This window comes from Felis catus, chromosome B2 (assembly GCF_018350175.1).
Source record: "Felis catus isolate Fca126 chromosome B2, F.catus_Fca126_mat1.0, whole genome shotgun sequence".
NCBI classification, from domain to species: domain Eukaryota; kingdom Metazoa; phylum Chordata; class Mammalia; order Carnivora; family Felidae; genus Felis; species Felis catus.
Genome location: NC_058372.1, coordinates 109,390,849 through 109,407,807, shown reverse-complemented (window position 1 = coordinate 109,407,807; position 16,959 = coordinate 109,390,849). Strand labels below are relative to the sequence as shown.

The following is a 16,959-nucleotide window of genomic DNA, read 5'->3' as shown; positions in this document are numbered from 1 at the left end:
ATTCTGATGTGCACCCATCCCTAGAAAAGTACAATTATTTTAGGAACTGAGGGGAAGAAAATGATTCATAATCTTACCGCCATAAAAACTTGGGAAGGCAACCAAAGAGGAAAGGCAATGACAGAGAGATACAAGTCACCATCCTGAGCAAGTTTGTAAAAAGGAAACGGTACTTTATTTATTTACTTATATATATATATATATATATATATATATTTAACATTAATTCATTTTTGAGAGAGGGAGAGATGGAACGTGAATGGGGAAGGGGCAGAGAGGGAGGGAGACAGAATCTGAAGCAGGCTCCAGGCTCTGAATTGTCAGCACAGAGTCCAACACAAGGCTTGAACTCATGAGGTAATGACCTGAGCCAAAGTAGGATGCTTAACTGAGCCACATAGGTGCCCCTATTTATTTATTTTTTGAGAAAGACAGAGTGTGAACCAGGGAGGGGCAGAGAGGGAGACACAGAATCTGAAGCAGGCTCCAGGCTGTGAGCTGTCAGCACAGAGCCCGACGCAGGGCTTGAACCCACGAACTCTGAGATCATGACCTGAGCTGAAGTCAGACGCTTAACCGAGCCACCCATGTGCCCCTATTCTTTGGATCTTTAGAAGGGATCCCGGGAAATATTCCCTCCTCATAAACTTTCTTATGTTGTGCAGGGATTGTCAGTCCTACCCAGTGTAAAGTCTTCCACTAAAGCAAAGTTTCCCAATTATACCTGAATGGTCACTATCACAATTGAAAAATTAAGACCCACTTGTGCTGCCTGTGCCTCAGCCTTCTCCCAAAATCTCCAGTCATTATCGTGTTTCTCCTCCATTCGTCTGTGTGGGTCTCCTTCTCCCAGCTAATGACCTTTGAACCCAAAAGAAATTCCTCAACCCTTGAATCAAATAACAGAATCCCTTTAGCAGGTCTCCCCATTCTATGCTCCAGTGCCCCAACCAAACCAAATGTATATATGTGTATGTATATTGTGTGTGTGTCTCTCTCTTTATATATATATTCATATATATATATATTCATATATATATATATATTCATATATATATTCATATATATATTCATATATATATTCATATATATATATTCATATATATATTCATATATATATTCATATATATATAAATATATATATAAATATATATGTATATATAGTGTGTATGTCTGTGTGTGTGTGTCTATATGAATCATAGCGGTATATGGTTTCTAAGAAAAATCCACATACTGCATGTGCTGGAATTCATTAATGAATTTTAGTGCTTATCACATTTACTATTATACCATTTCCCAACTGGTAGAAAAATATCTCAATATTTAATAAGTACTATGGCTGCTTGATGTGTGCCCTCTGAGTATAATCCCTGGTTTATTATATTTCAGACAAATAGATTCAACACTCCAAAGAAGAGTAAACCTTCATAAGCCCCGCCAAAGAGATTTTAAATAAAATATTCATACACATACATAGACACACAAGCAAGCTGTGTACACACACACACACACACACACACTAAAGTGACACTATTTTAAGTATATCCAGTATTTCTAAACATAGAAATCTTTCTTTTCACAGATTTGCAGTTTAGCAGTCCCAGCGGTGAAGGTTCTCTCTGCCAACAGGAATACTCTCCCTTGCAGCATGAAAGGCTCTTTGTTACTGTGTTCCTGTGCTACTTTTCCATTCAGTATGTTGCAGAATACCACAGTTATTCTCCACTCTGTTACAAAGAAAAGAAAAGAAAAGAAAATGGTGTTTCAGAACATGAGTAGAATTGCTAGAAAGGGGGGGTGGATTTTTAATAATCTGTGCACTGCAACATTATGGATTCTCATCTTTATAGTGAAGTCAAGGTCATGTCTTCCAAAATTATGAGGGTCTCTGAATGTTAACAGCACACTTTGAGATCCTCTACCTATAACTAGGTGCAGTTACACAATTCCTTGGGGACCACCAGACCATTCTAGAAAAGGCTCCAGGATGCATGGTAATCAGGGCCTACAGGAGGGCAGGAGACTTCTCTTCCCCACTCTGTAACACCCTTTATTTGGTAACAGTACAATGGTATGTCTTTAAGGTACCTCTCCACTCTTGCTCTCAGTCCATGCATTTTAGGTGGGGCTAACTTTGCACCATAACTTTGCTCTAGAAATGAGCTCATGACCCCCAGACAAACTGATAATATTCAATTTCAGGTCATTAACTGAAACTTTTGTAAGAGATTCTTTCTTTAAAGTTGCCAAACTGGTGAAACATAAGTCTGAAGCTTTGGGTGAATATTTTTGCCCTAACTGGAAATTTCAGAATGGATCCAGCACATAGAAAAAAACTCAGAGTCAAAGATGGTAAAGTAGACATGGGCATGTGCCATTTAGGTCTTTCTTCAAGGAAGGACTGATTGCCCACCTGCAAGGAGCATGGTCAGCAGATGGCCTCCAGCTGTCAGCTTCTTCAGAGTCTGCCTCAGCTACAGAAGGATTCCCCACCTGAGGTCATGCCCTTCCTGGCTCAGCCCACATTAGTGAATGAACAAGGTCAGATACAAAGCCTGGCCATTTTGGCTGACCTTGGGAAAGATGCCCTAGTCAATATTTAACACAGAGCTCCCCATTGTGTTGGCTGCAGTTTTGCAGGGCCCACCCCCGCCCCACCTGTCCCTTCACAGGTGTTAATCCCTAATAAATACCTTACACTCTGAGCTCCATCTGAGGATCTGTTTCTGGAGAACTCTGCCTGTGATGGGTAGAAGAAACAGATGACTGATATATCATTTGAGAAAACTGCTGTGGCTGAAATGGATTCTCTTTCAAGACTTCCAATATATTGAGTCAATAAAGTCTCTAGAAACTGAGATATTCTTGACAAAAAACAGGCTCTATATACCGTAGCCCAAAGGTGTCATGGAAATTCTGAATATATCTGTTTTTACTTGGATATCTCCTGTTTTCGCATTTCTAACCACGAACTCTCCACTCTCTTCAAACTAATCTGGTAATCCATCTTAATCTTCTCAGGTTTCTGAGAAATGAAATCTTGCCACCCAAGTTATTGAAGAAAATATAAATCACTAATGAAGGAGAAGGACTTGAGTCTAGAAATTTCTTATTTCAAAGCCTATTGTGGGCAACAAGGAAAAGACCTCTTTAAGAAGGAAGAGTAAGTTTGTTCCTAAGGTAAGAAAACCAATATGCCCAGCTGCAGGGAGCCAGAAGCAGAGATGGGAGAAATGAGATTATGAGCTAACATTCATCCCTAATTTATATTTCCTTCCATTCATAGCTTTTGTTTATGACTTTCAATTCTGTCCTATGAGGCCCCATTCTATTAAATGCAGACTTTATAGTTCCCCAAAACATTTTCTCACTCCTTGTTCTATTAAAAACCTGCTTATGTATGATAACACAATGCTATCCTCTATCCCATTTTCTATATAATGTTCACATCCATACCACACTTAGACCTTAGCAAAGGAGCCCCTACTCTGAGCACTAAACATTAGAGGACCTCATTGGACCTGCTTTCAGCTATCCTTCTTTCAGTGAGGTGAGCTATATGTAGGGTCAAGCTATATGTTTGTGCTTTCCCTTTCAGAGCACACTCTAGGTTCCAGGGACAACAAAACTTCATATTCCCTGCATAGACCACTTCCTGTGGCCATACTCCAAAAGTGCCTACCATACTGCTAGCGTGTACAACTCTAGGCCCAAGGGGATGGCAAGGATGTGGCTGTTTTGGAGAGTGAGGACAGAGATTACAATAGTGGGCTAAGATTAGGAAGAGAAAAGGGGTGTGCTGTGCACCAGAATCCAGCATGGAACTCTAAAGAGTTCCAGAATTTTAAATTGGAACTGAGCCAAAAGGTAAAGGCAAGATTTTTATCACTATTATTTTCATTTGTCTTTGTTTCTTCTTCTAAATCATTGAATTGCCCTATTATTTCCATCTTTAATAACTTGAAGTGTCAGATTTATAGAAAGTCAGCATTGTAGCTTCTTCTGAGAGAAATCATAGGTCTAAGAGGCCATTAGTCTGTATAAATTCATGATGTTAACTTGATTGTACCCTTGTTACTAACTAGAATTATTATAGCTCTCCTGTCTATCGCTAAACCAACTCAGCAAAATAATTGTTGAGTACCACCTACATTACTGAGTACCTATTATGTTAGACACTGAGAATTCAAACGATATGGATCCATTTTCTGCTTTTGAAAGGTTGATATTCTAGTGTTTGTAGTGTAGTGTTTGTATGTGTGTGATGGAGCCTGAAAAACAATGGTTAAATTATAATGTAACTATGAATAATTGATAATTAATTAATAATGATTTATAATAACTGAATTTGGGAGAGGTAGGTGAGAAGGGCTGGCAGGGAGAGGAATGGGTCTTAGATGATTTCAGAGAAAAGGTGGCAGTGTTTAAAATAACATTCTGTGTTCAAGAAATACCAAGTAGCTCTATATTGCCAGATCTTCAAACTTAGGGGGTTAAGAAAGACATGATTAAAAAATAGCCCAAAATGCCAGGAGGCAGGTCATGGAGGACCTCGGGTGTCCTTGTATTATAAGGCATTGAGATTTTACCCTATAGATTGAGGGAAACAATTAAAGAGTGTTATATACGAGAGGGACATGATCATATTTAAATCTTAGAAAGATCATTTGAGGACAGAGGTGGACAGAGGCAGGATTGATTCAAGGTAGGATGACCACATAATTGTTGCCCAATTGGAATACCAAAATGGGAGCACTGTGATCATCCCACTCAGAAAATAGGCATAATCTAGAACTATCCCTGGAAAAATAGAATGTATGTTCACCATAATTTGAGGGGATTTAAGGGCACAGGGACCACTTACTAAGTTTCTGAAATGATATATGTCAGAGACAAAGAAGCCTGAAGGAAAGCAATAGTGGGGGGGATCAAAAGGAAGGACAAATCTAAGAGATAGAAGATAAAACCAGGAATCTTTTATTTATTGGTTGTAAAGATAAGAAAGAGGACAGGACTTCTGCTCTCATTTCAGACACGTATAAAATTTGGAAGATGTTCCATCTGTCCTTATAACAACAACAGAAAAAAAAAACCTGAACAAATTGAAAATCAGTGAATTTTCTTGGACCCATCACAGAACTGTAGTTGAAAGGCAAACCTTCACCACCAAATCTGGCAAGACAGAAAAATCCAGAGTCACAGCTAAGATATATTTACCTGAGGTAGAAGCCTCTGTAACCATAAACTGCTAGGAAAACTTAAATGGTAATTTTAATGAATTACTGAAAGCTGAGTGTGATTAGCATGAGAGAAACTCCTTAGGAGTGCAGTACTGGGGGACCAATCACACTTTCAGGGGTTCTACATCCAGAAATCCCAAGAGTTTCTTTTTGTTAAAAGCTAATAAAATCCCCTTGTGACTCTGGCAGGGGCCATTTGAAACAGGTGCAGAGCTCTATAAAAAAAGTCCTACTTCCAGAGGAAAAGACCTTACCAGAGCCTTATCCAACCTATGGAAAGGATATTTCTCCCAACTCCAGCCTTCTGTAGCCTTCATGTATAATATAAGGAGATGAAGAAGGTTAAAAAAACATATCTGGAGGGGTGCCTGGGTGGCTCAGTCAGTTAAGTGTCCAACTTTGGCTCAGGTCATGATTGCACAGTTCGTGAGTTTGAGCCCCACATTGGGCTCTGTGCTGACCGTTCAGAGCCTGGAGCCTGTTACGGATTCTGTGTCTCCCTCTCTCTCTGACCCTCCCCCGTTCATGCTCTGTCTCTCTCTGTCTCAAAAATAAATAAATGTTAAAAAAAATTAAAAAAAAAACATCTGGAGGTCACAACCCAGAAACTCATGCCCACTCAAAGACTGAGATTACTTCATAAGATTGAAGAATTCTTACCCTCTCTGCATCTTACCATCACACTGACAAGGCTTCTGACAATAGCAGTGGATTATGGGTTACAAGCTGCAGGATGCAGATTCTATCTATGGAGGAGTGCTTAGGAAGGCCCAAAGTCAACAAGAGAGACAAAAATCAAGAACACTAGAAGAATTTAAAGCCTCTGACTTCTACAGCTACCACAAATATTAAATACAGCCAACCCAACTTCTAGCAGATAAAACCTCAAACTAAAAAGCTATTTACTTCAACTCTTTTTACGCAATACAGTATAGATTTCAAAAAAAATTATAAGGCTCGCTTAAAGGAAAGAAAAAATAGTCTGGAGAAGCAAAGTAAGCATCAGCAGCAGACCCTGGTGTGGGATGATCTTTGGAATTATCAGACAGGGAATTTAAAATAACTATATTTAATATGTGAAAAAGCTCTAATGCAAAAAGTAAAGAACATGTAAGAACAGCTTGATAATGTAAGTGGAGAGATGGAAACTCCAAGAAAAAAATCAAAAGGAAGTTCTAAAAATCAAAAACATTGTAACAGGAATGAAGAATATATTTTATGGACCCATTAATATACCTGGATATAGTTGAGGAAAGAATTGGTGAACTTAAAGATTTCCAAACTGAAATGCAAAGACAAACTGAATTAAAAAAAAAAAAACCAAGAGAAATTTCAAAGAACAGTGTGACAATTTCAAATGATGTGACATATGTATATAACTAGAACATAAGAGGAGAAGTAAGGGAATAGAAATAATAAGGCCTGGGAATTTTCCAGAATTAATGACAGACACCAAACCATAAATCCAAAATTCTCAGAGAACACTAAGCAAGATGAATTAAAAATATATGTATACTTAGGCATATCATGTTCAAATTGCAGGAAACCAAAGACAAAGAAAAATCTTGGAAGGGGAAGGAGAGTGAAGGATTAAGAATAATTCTCAGGTACCTCGCATGGGTGGTCCTTACACAATAGGGAAAGCAGACTGGAAAAATTCTCATCTTAAATTCAGCCCTAAATTATTTCTTATATCTCCATAACCTCTCCACAGATTCTGGGATCATCCAGACCAAGCCCTAGACTTGGATTTCTAGACCACAGTTGTAGGTAACACTGCCACCTCCCCACTGCTAGAATTTATTTTCTCCCCTTCCCTTCTATTATTCAGCTTAAGGACTGCCCCATACAATTTTTTTTAATAATATTATTCTCAAGTACAACTTTTTTTCCCAGTGTCACTGATGTTATATTCTCATGTGTACCTAAACATTTTTTTAAAATGTTTATTTATTTTTGAGAAAGAGAGCACTCAAGCATGGGAGGGACAGGGAGTCACAGAATTCGAAGCAGGCTCCAGGCTCTGAGCTGTCAGCACAGAGCCTGACGTGGGGCTCAAACCCATGAACCATGAGATCATGACCTGAGCCAAAGTCAGAGGCTTAACAAATTAAGCCACCCAGGTGCCCCTGTGCCTAAACATTTTTAAATAAAGAGGTAATGTGGTCTCATTGCAGAAAACTATAAACGTTAAAAAAAGGTATTAGGGAAAACAAAATCACCCATAATCTTATAGTCGAGTAACCTGCTATTAAACAATTTATGTAGTTTTGCAGTGTTTTCCTCTGTCTAAACAGCCATATCTCTCCTGGGTTTTAAGTCTTTACATACGCAGTTCTATATGCCTGGAATATTCTTTCCCTCATTTACATGCTTTCAGGAACATGGTGATATGTGCCTTGGCACATAATAAAGGGCATCTCTATCAGGGCATATCTATACACATACCAGCAAGAATACCCAGCAACAGTTCACAAACACTGTTCCTCAGGCTGTGCACGCAGAATCCTTAAAGTCAATCTTATGTATGGGAGGGTGGGGGGCAAACAATAGCAGAAGCAGTAATCAGGCACAATTCTTTCTCTGCTTGCTGTTGGAATCAGGACAAACTCTCACTCTTACTTCCTTTGCACTAGGTTTCTACATTCTTGGATAATTTTTATTTGGGGGTAGAGGGCTTAAAGAAGGATATTGCTGTTGGAGTTATTGTTTCTAAAAAGAAGTGTAGACAAATAAGTGATTGACTCAGGAAGGGGTGGAGATAACTATATTATAACCATATCTCTATCCTGAACTTTGAAACAGGTCATGCTAAGTCTCTAGTCTGGGCATGCTTCTCATTCTCCAATGGAGCAGGAACTGTACGTATTTCTAAAGAATATATTCCTAAAAGCCAAATGAGTACTCTACAAAAACTTAAGCCAAGTGCATTAACATGTATTATTGTCCTGTTCTATCTTTAAAAACAAAACTTTCTTATTACATCCCTATACAAGTACTAGCTTATAAACTAGTGAAAATTGGGAAAATTCCTCTTTCTTCAAATGCTTATTCATTTATTCATCTGGGCTAAATTTTTTGTGCCGTTTGGAATTAACAACAACAATAATAACAAAAATACATAGCCCTTCATTAAAGAGACTCACCAAATAGCATTTCAATTAAGAACAATGCCAGTATTATGGCAAACAAGTCATGATACACAATACTGTCCAATTAATTTCAATAGGTGTAATTATAAAAGATTTCTTTCATGACAGTGGTTGATAAATCTTTAAAGGAATTTACTTGCCTTCCAAATGGACAATTTTCTATTCAAAGGCTACAAATAAATAAACATAAAATTTACAAAACTCTTATAACTGTCAATGTGGGAGCAAAAAAACAACAGGACAGTGGAACTCTTCAATGGAGCCTATTGTTTTTTATTGAATTTTCTCAACTGTATTGCTTTTTTTAATAAACTGTCTCAGTATAACTTCTTTCACCCCTGAGGCTATCACAGTAAAAAGGATACTTCTTTCTCATGAAAAAGTTCCAAGCAGCTAAGATTTTTATGGTGTATCTAGTTGTACATTAAAAAGAAAAAAATCATGCTCTTAATTATCTGCAATTCTGCGTAGAAAAGTGACTGCTATGATTAGTCAGGGAATAGAAAAGCCTTTCTGCATCCCTTCCCAACAGTAACATTGCATAAAAGAAAAAGAAGAAAAACATCTTTTTATTTTGAAGTAAGTGTCAAAAGAACTTGCCTGATGGGATTATACAAAGTCCAATTTGTGCTAAGAGTTACTTAAGCTGGAAGTGCCACCGCAAGGGAGGGAATGGAAAGAAGGCCCTCCTTTTACACAATTGCTGAGCAATGCTGGGAGCCTCAGAGGCTGCGTTCAGCTCCTTGGCTGGGACAAAAGCAGAGCCAGATCCACACGCTCAAGTGGATGCAGAAGGAATAAAGAAAATGCCTGGTATTCAAGAGCCAACTCTCAATGGGCCTTCAGGATTGCCCTTTTTGGTTTTCAAGTGTAGAGAAATCCACAAATGTTTGAGAAAACATGTATATTTTTATTGTGAGTGGAATGTGGCTGGGTCCTTCATTGAATATCTGGTCCTCAATCTCTAAGTTCTCCAACTGGGAAGGAAAAATCAGACACAGAGAAAGAGATCGTCACGAGGCAAATTTTCATTCTCTTTTTTGTTTTCATTATAACAGAAGTCAAAATTGAGCTTGGACATTTAAAATATTGAGGCAGTAGAAAAATTCTGCATTTGAAGAATGGCAATAGATGTACTCCTATTCACCACCTGTTCTCTTGATTTTGTTCATGCTGTTGTCCACAAACAGCCTTTTGTTCAGAGTCTCGCTCAGGTCAATCTCTGTCATGAGACTTTCCCAGTTGCAGCCTAAAGTGATCTAGATTCATAGCACTTATCACTAATAATGCTTGCTTGGTACTAAATGAATATGGCCATAAATTATTCTTTGGGTATGTTGGAGTTGAAGGGACTTTGAAACATTCTAGTGAAGAATTCCGGTAAGGAAGTGGAAGCATGAATCTGTCACTTAAGAAAAGTCCAGTCTAGAGATAAGAGGATGGAAATCTTTAGAAAATAGGTGGTGATTGAAACCAGAAGAATAAATAGAAGTACATAAAGGAATGTAAATAGATTAAAGAGTTTGAAGAGAATGTTCTTGAGAACACCATTCTTTTTTTTTTTTTTAATTTTTTCTTTTTCAACGTTTATTTATTTTTGGGACAGAGAGAGACAGAGCATGAACGGGGGAGGGGCAGAGAGAGAGGGAGACACAGAATCGGAAACAGGCTCCAGGCTCTGAGCCATCAGCCTGATGCGGGGCTCGAACTCACGGACTGCGAGATCGTGACCTGGCTGAAGTCGGACGCTTAACCGACTGCGCCACCCAGGCGCCCCCAGAACACCATTCTTAAGAAATATATAGTAGTAAAATTAGTGAAAGACAATTTTAAAATGTCAGGAAGGCAGAAAGAGCATTGTTTTTTCTTGTGTGCTTTGAAATGTTCCAAAGGACGAAGGATAAATTATTATTGGTTATTTCAGTATTTTTCAGATCTGTTAGATTTCTTTGCATATAGTAAGCCTTAAATTCTTATTTAGCATACAAGACATGAGGAATAAATTCAAATACATATTGTTTTCCTTTTGATTGTTATTTTCTTAGCAATAATCCTTGTGTTACTCTGGTTCCAGGGAATTTATCCCATCTTCACTTCAGAAGATAGTGGGTGGCAGCAGTGGGCCTGTTAGCGGAGAACCTTCACCTCTAGGGGGAGCTCAAGGAGAAGAGTACTGGATAAGGTCAAGTCTGAGACCTTATCAGGTCAAGGAAGTAGTGGGTTGAGCTTTTGGTAAATTAGGAAAGGGTTAGAAGGAATTAGCTTCCACAGGGCTGAATCCTTCATTCTTTTGAAACTGCACCTTCTAAAAAATTTCACATGACAAGAAGCAGATCCAGGCTTGACTCTCTAGCCTATGTGTGTGTGTGTGTGTGTGTGTGTGTGTGTGTGTGTGTGTTGTGTGTTTTCAAGAATTTGAATAACTCTGAAATAGGCATAAGCTTACCTCTCCCCACACCATGCCCCCCCCCCCCCAGTCTCTACCACTCCATTCATCTATCATCTGGCCCACTTTTCAGGTCTTTATTACCCTTTTCATCATTAGAGGCATTTGAGTTTGCAAATATTGTTTAAGTTTGTAAAAGTACAGTTTTACAGTTTACCCTCTCAAAGCCTTCATGGTTTAGATTTAAGTGTTCAATACTGCATAAATTCCTGAATTTCTCCTTAGGAAAAAAGCAATTTAAGTTCCTTTGTCTGAAGATGTGTTTTGCTCCATGTAGAAGAGCTTAGCAGAATAGACAGATGATCCTGGGCACAGGCCATGGAATTTGCTACAGATTGTCCTCTCTTTCCTTTGGATTCAGTGTCTCCCTTTATCGTGTCCAGCTTGGCTGAGTTGAAAGCATTGGAAGCATCCCTCTTGAAGGGAACAAGTGTGAATCCTTCTTACAGTTTGTGAGCTGTGTTATTATTGCCATTAAAAGTCAATAGAAAAGACAAACATGATCTGAAAACAAAGTATCCAGTACTACCTGTTAGTCAACCCCTGTTTTCCATACACTTGAAAAGAAAATAAACGGTGCTGAAATAAAAGTCCTTTTCTATAGTTCTACAGTCACAGCCACGATGGGATACTTCACATATGAACACAAATGAACATTCTAAAGTAGCAAGGATCAGGACACATTCACAAAACAGACTTACTGCCATGGACTGGATTTCCCAGTGTAAAAAGCTCTTCTTCTGTCCTAAGAGGACAAACATTTCAGGTCTCACCATGGGTGACTGAAAAAATAGAGTCTAAAAGGGTCTTCCAAACAGTGAACCACCTATTTATTTGAAGCATGTTTTGCAAGTTCAGTAAACCAATCTGCTGTTTGATTCATCCATCTAATAAAAAATATATTCCTTAAGTGTTTACTATGTATGGGGCTCTGCACCTGCACAGAGATATAAGACAAAGTCCCTGCCCTAAAACCTGTTGGTCTAATAGTGTTGGCAAATGTAAATGGATTTGCTGTTTTCATCATAGTCCACATCAATATTTTGCTTTGAATCCATTTATTTGAGAGTATTATGAACTTATTGGTCATAATTGCTACAGTAAGAACAGGTACCTAATATATCAATTCCCAGGTATGAGCATTCCAGACATATTTCTAAATGGCAATTTTCAGGATCCCATGGCAACGGTTTTAAATGGATTTGATCAAAAGTCAAAAGGAGCCCTTTCACATGCTCTTGCTGAGAAACTTGGCATTGGGACTGTACCTAATTGAGAGACTGTTGGCTGAAGTGTATTGGCTTCAAGCCCAATCACAGGACCCCTTGGAACAAAAAGTAAGGCCATTAGTTTGCATGTTTAATCCCAAGTGATCTTGTATGAGTCTCCCTCATTCTTGGGATTTGCAAGTCCCATGGTTTGGTAGCATGGGAGAGTGACATGTTAATCCTCCTTTTTTTCCTCTCTCATCTTTACAGATTGCTGCAGGCCACTGATTATCCTGTAAATGGAGATTGAGTCTTCTTTTTCTTTTCTTTTTTTTTTTTTTTTAACAACTTGGCAGTGAAGCTTACTTCAGAGCCTATTAAAGTTACAGGTGTTATTAACTTTGATCATCAATCTCACTATAATTTTTTTTCTTTGGGCCTTGGTAATAACTCACCTTCTATTTTTAAGATAGCTTTATTGAAATACACCCCAACTATAGCTGGTTTAGATTCTATCAGTCAGTCAATGTTTTCCCTTTATTATTCCTTCTTCTTAGAGTCTTATTACATATTGGATTTGTACTTTTTTTTTTTTTTTTTTGGTATCTGCAGAATGACTAACCAAATGTAGAAACTAGCTATCTTAAATATACCCGAGTATTACTTAATCCCTTGGAGAAATTTTTCTCTATTTTTGTCTTTAAAAAAGCAAAAGCAAAAAAAAAAAAACCCACCAAGTAACAAGCAGACCCAACACAACAAAACCTTTACAAGCAATATATATTTTTTCTTTAGGTAAAAGTAAAACCTGGGCAAATGTGAATCATGAACTCCATTCTCCCATTATCATTGGACTGGCCTTGACAGTCTCCTCTTGCCAAATTATGTGTTCCTGGTTGCATGGAAGATATTTCTAGAAAATAACTTGAAAGAAGCAGGGGAAATAGTTCTCTAAATAAAGTAAATGTACACAGTTGTATAAGATCATTAGCAGATGGGTTAGAGTAAATTTTTAGGTTCAAAGTGATGGAAGCAGACTGTAAAAGGGAGGTTTCCAAAGGTTTTCTTGATAAGAAAGTTCTCTCCCTGAAGCCTGGCTGGGATTGGAGAAGTCAGATGAAGTGTGGGGAGCTTTTCCTTCTGAGTATGGATTCCCAATGAGCTGCGTGAGGCCATTCAAGAGTGGATACTGGCACAGAGATCCACCACTATCCCCTTTAAGATCTTGTTGTAAACTGTCATAAGTAGACCTGTTTAAAACTTGTGAAGAAGAGGCCCCGATTTAGAAATAAGTGGGAAGCATGGATTTGTCCAAGAAGAAAACAAAGTGAAAATTATCTTGAGATTTTTCAACTAGAATTACTACTAGTTTCAACAAATAACTATGTATGTCTTTCTTTTAAGTTTATTTAAAAAAATAATCTAACCTGAAACAAATAGAGAAATGGTAAGTAATTTCTTGTCCTGCAAATATAATCATGGTTTTGCCTTGACATTCAATAGCCATCATTTGTGCAAGAGCTATAAACTTACTTCACCCACACACCAAGCATCCCTCTCCCCCATTTGTGGGAGAGTTCAACTTGCTCCCGTATTCCCTACCCCACTTTCTTCAACTGGCAGAGGGTTAAACTTGGACCAAATATATGTCGTGGAGACATGCACATCACTGGAGAGATTTTATATAACTAGCTTTAAAAGCCTAGCTCTGTAGCCACATTGGTATGGCCTATATGAATCAATCTTCTGCTGTTTGTGATAAAAATGAAATTTTGCTCTTTGTTTTAGTTTTTAGTCTTAAATTTTAAGACATATAGAAGTTTAGAACAAAAACATTAAATCAAAATCAGTAAAAAAAATTAGTTTCTTTATTGAAAGGTATATCAAAGAAACTCATTAAACACATATTGAATATCAAAACCAGGAAGGCCAAATAATAGCATAAAAGTTTTATCTTTGTGGGTAAGTATGTTATATTATCAAGAAGTAGTAAGAAAAGACTATATAGAAAAGGAAATTTCACTGTTGGCTGTTACATATTAAATCACCAAGTACTTAAAGATATGCTGAAAATTAGGACATTGTTCATTTAACAAATTGATTTAATATGTGAAAGGATTTGCTGCTTTCAATGTAATCTTTTGCATTTCTTTTTTTTCTTTATTACTTGTAAGAATTCATCAACTACCCTTCTAAGAGTTAAAACATTCCACCAGAAAACAAATAATAATAGACTCTACTGTATTACTTATTTACAAACAGAGAATCTAATTATAAGAAATTCTTTTATAAAGATTGTGTGTGTCTTGAGTTTCTTCTCAGGAAGTCTAATATGGCTTTGGTTACAGATATGTACTCCCTATGGACAAAAACCAGGCAGCCTGTTTTTGAGTGCCTTTTATCAGTTCTGACACATCATTGCTCCTGCTTCTTCAGAAGTACCAGAGGATGTAAATGAATAGTGCCCCACCTCACTATAATTAGTGCCCTTATCTAATAAAGGTGCCAGTTTTCCACTCTGTGCTTTATCTGAACTCACAGCCTATTTTTTGGAGGGGAGGGAGAAGTAGTGTCATCAAGTCCTGCTTAGTGATCGCTGCCACCCTGTACTCTTTTAGAGATTTTGACTCACTCATAATTCAGGGTGACAAAAATGGAAACCACTACTTTGGATTTTGAGTTATGACAAATGAAAATGCTATTAAATGTATAATAAATTATAAGAACCTCTGAAATGGTAATTTTTTTCCACTGAGATCATGAAAAATAAGCCAGAAAAAAAACAGAAAACACACTCAGTCTTTGGCAAAATCTAAATGCATAAACATTTTGATAACTTATCTGAAGTAGCTGTATTTTGTTTCCTTGTACCATGGTAACACCACTTTCCACTTGGAACTTCCCATTTCTGCATTATGATTATTACTGTTATCATTCTCACCATAAATTTTTTTCCTAACTTTTACTTACTCTTAACCAATATTTTCAACTTCCCTAATTCATCATAAAGCCCATCCATAGGTAGTGAAATATAGTATTCCTAAATTCTTCAGGCTTCAGCATCTGGATGCATGCTACCTTACCCTAATGATAACTGATTTCTCCCTCCTTCTTCTCTGTGGATGTTAGGCCTGAACTGTCTATTACAGTAGCCAATAGTAGTTGATTCTAGAAACTGATGAAACTCAAGTCTGATCCATCTAAGCTGAGCCTCCTAAAAGATACCCAAGTGAAGTTATATGGTTGCAAAGAATGAAGACATATGATTCACAGTACTAAAATCTGGATTAGAAATGTAAGTGGTATCAGGACTTGGGGTTGAAAAAAATCACTGTAGAATAGAATGGAAATTAATAACACAAACTCTGGGAAATATTTTTTTGTAAAAAACTAAAAATAAAATATTTAAGTTTCTATATCTAAATATAAAAATACAATATTTAAAGTTCTACATCCAAATACATTTACACAAAGAGAAGTCCATATGCTGAGTGTTAAGTGACTGCTTTTGAGACATGGGGCTATGTCTGTAATTGGCATGTATTTCTTATGATGCTTTCCAAGTGTTTTGTTTTAATGACAAAAGAAATAAGACTAGTATACTCAAGTCAGGCATCTTCAAACAAGGCAGAAATGCATATAGTAAAAAAAAGAATATTTTCCTTCAACTACCTCCAATACCAAACCCATCACAGAATCAATGTTACAACTTTAGCTTGTAATTTTCATGTACTTTTCCAATGCATTTACAAATATTTGAGAGAAAGATGGATAAAGAAACATTGTTTTTTGAACTTTGGTTTTGGTTTTGCTTCATCATAGTCAGATCCTGAGCCTTTTTCTCTTCTTTACTTATATTCTCTACTTAGATGATTGCTCCTTGTCCATTGGTTTTAAATGCCTCTATATGACTGGTGACACTTAATTTTATATGCCCAAGCCATGACCCATACCCAAAGATCCAGACCTACTCACACTACTTGACCATTTGATATTGATACTTGGCTATGTACTAAATAACTTGCACTAAGTAAGTTCAAAACAGAAGCCTTGATACCTGTTCTTTCCTGTGGCCTCAACTCCAAATTATTCTTCCTGACCTCAGTATAGAGTACTTGCTTTTGTCTATCCAGGATAGAGCCAAAAAATCAAGAAATTGTCCTCAATTTCCCAACTTCATATCTAATGCATCAGCAGAAACTATTGTCTCCACCTCTAAAATATATTCTGTACCCATCCACTTTTTTTTCCATCTCTACTATCATCACCCTAGTCCAAACTATCATGGTCACTTGTCTGAATTACCTCATAGTCTACTTCTCTTCTACTCATATCTCTTCAGAACCCATTTTCCATGCAAAAAAGTGATTTGTAAAAATGTATGTCAGATCACCTTACTCCTTGATTAAAACATCCAGTGGTTTCTCATTTCTTTCAGAATATAATCTAGACTCCATATCATTACCTGGAAATCCTACCTTGGTGTGTGGCTTGATCTCCATCATTCTGGTCATATTGGTTTTCCCTTCATTCCTAAAACAAAAATATTCATTCTGGCCACAGGACCTTTGTATTGTGAAATACACATCTATCTGAAAAGCTCTTTATCCAAATATAAGTAAGCCTGACTCCTTTCCAACTTCTAGCTTTAAACCCCATTACCATCTTCTCAGGGAGCTCTTCCCAGGCCCTATTTCCCTCATACTATACATGTCTTAATACATATAAATACTTAAATTAAGCACTGCATGAAATCAACTTAGAAAAATCCTGTGATTTTTTATTATATAGTCATTATACATGACTTTACCTACTTGGCATTTTGTCACAAATCATTACTGCAATAAATGTTCATTTATTAACTTGGGGCCCAGGGCCAGATATTTATCCACAGTGCAACTTAAAAAGTTTAT

At 37.2% G+C, this 16,959-nt stretch overlaps 1 long non-coding RNA gene across 1 annotated transcript; it reads right to left on the bottom strand.

The window, feature by feature from the left end:
* Positions 1–1,174: 1,174 nt before the first annotated feature.
* LOC123385536 lies at positions 1,175–16,580 on the bottom strand. Its single transcript, XR_006598246.1, has 3 exons — positions 16,525–16,580; positions 2,694–2,740; positions 1,175–1,727 (listed from the first exon to the last, which is right to left on the bottom strand). It is a non-coding gene; the product is annotated as an uncharacterized LOC123385536 (long non-coding RNA).
* Positions 16,581–16,959: the final 379 nt, after the last annotated feature.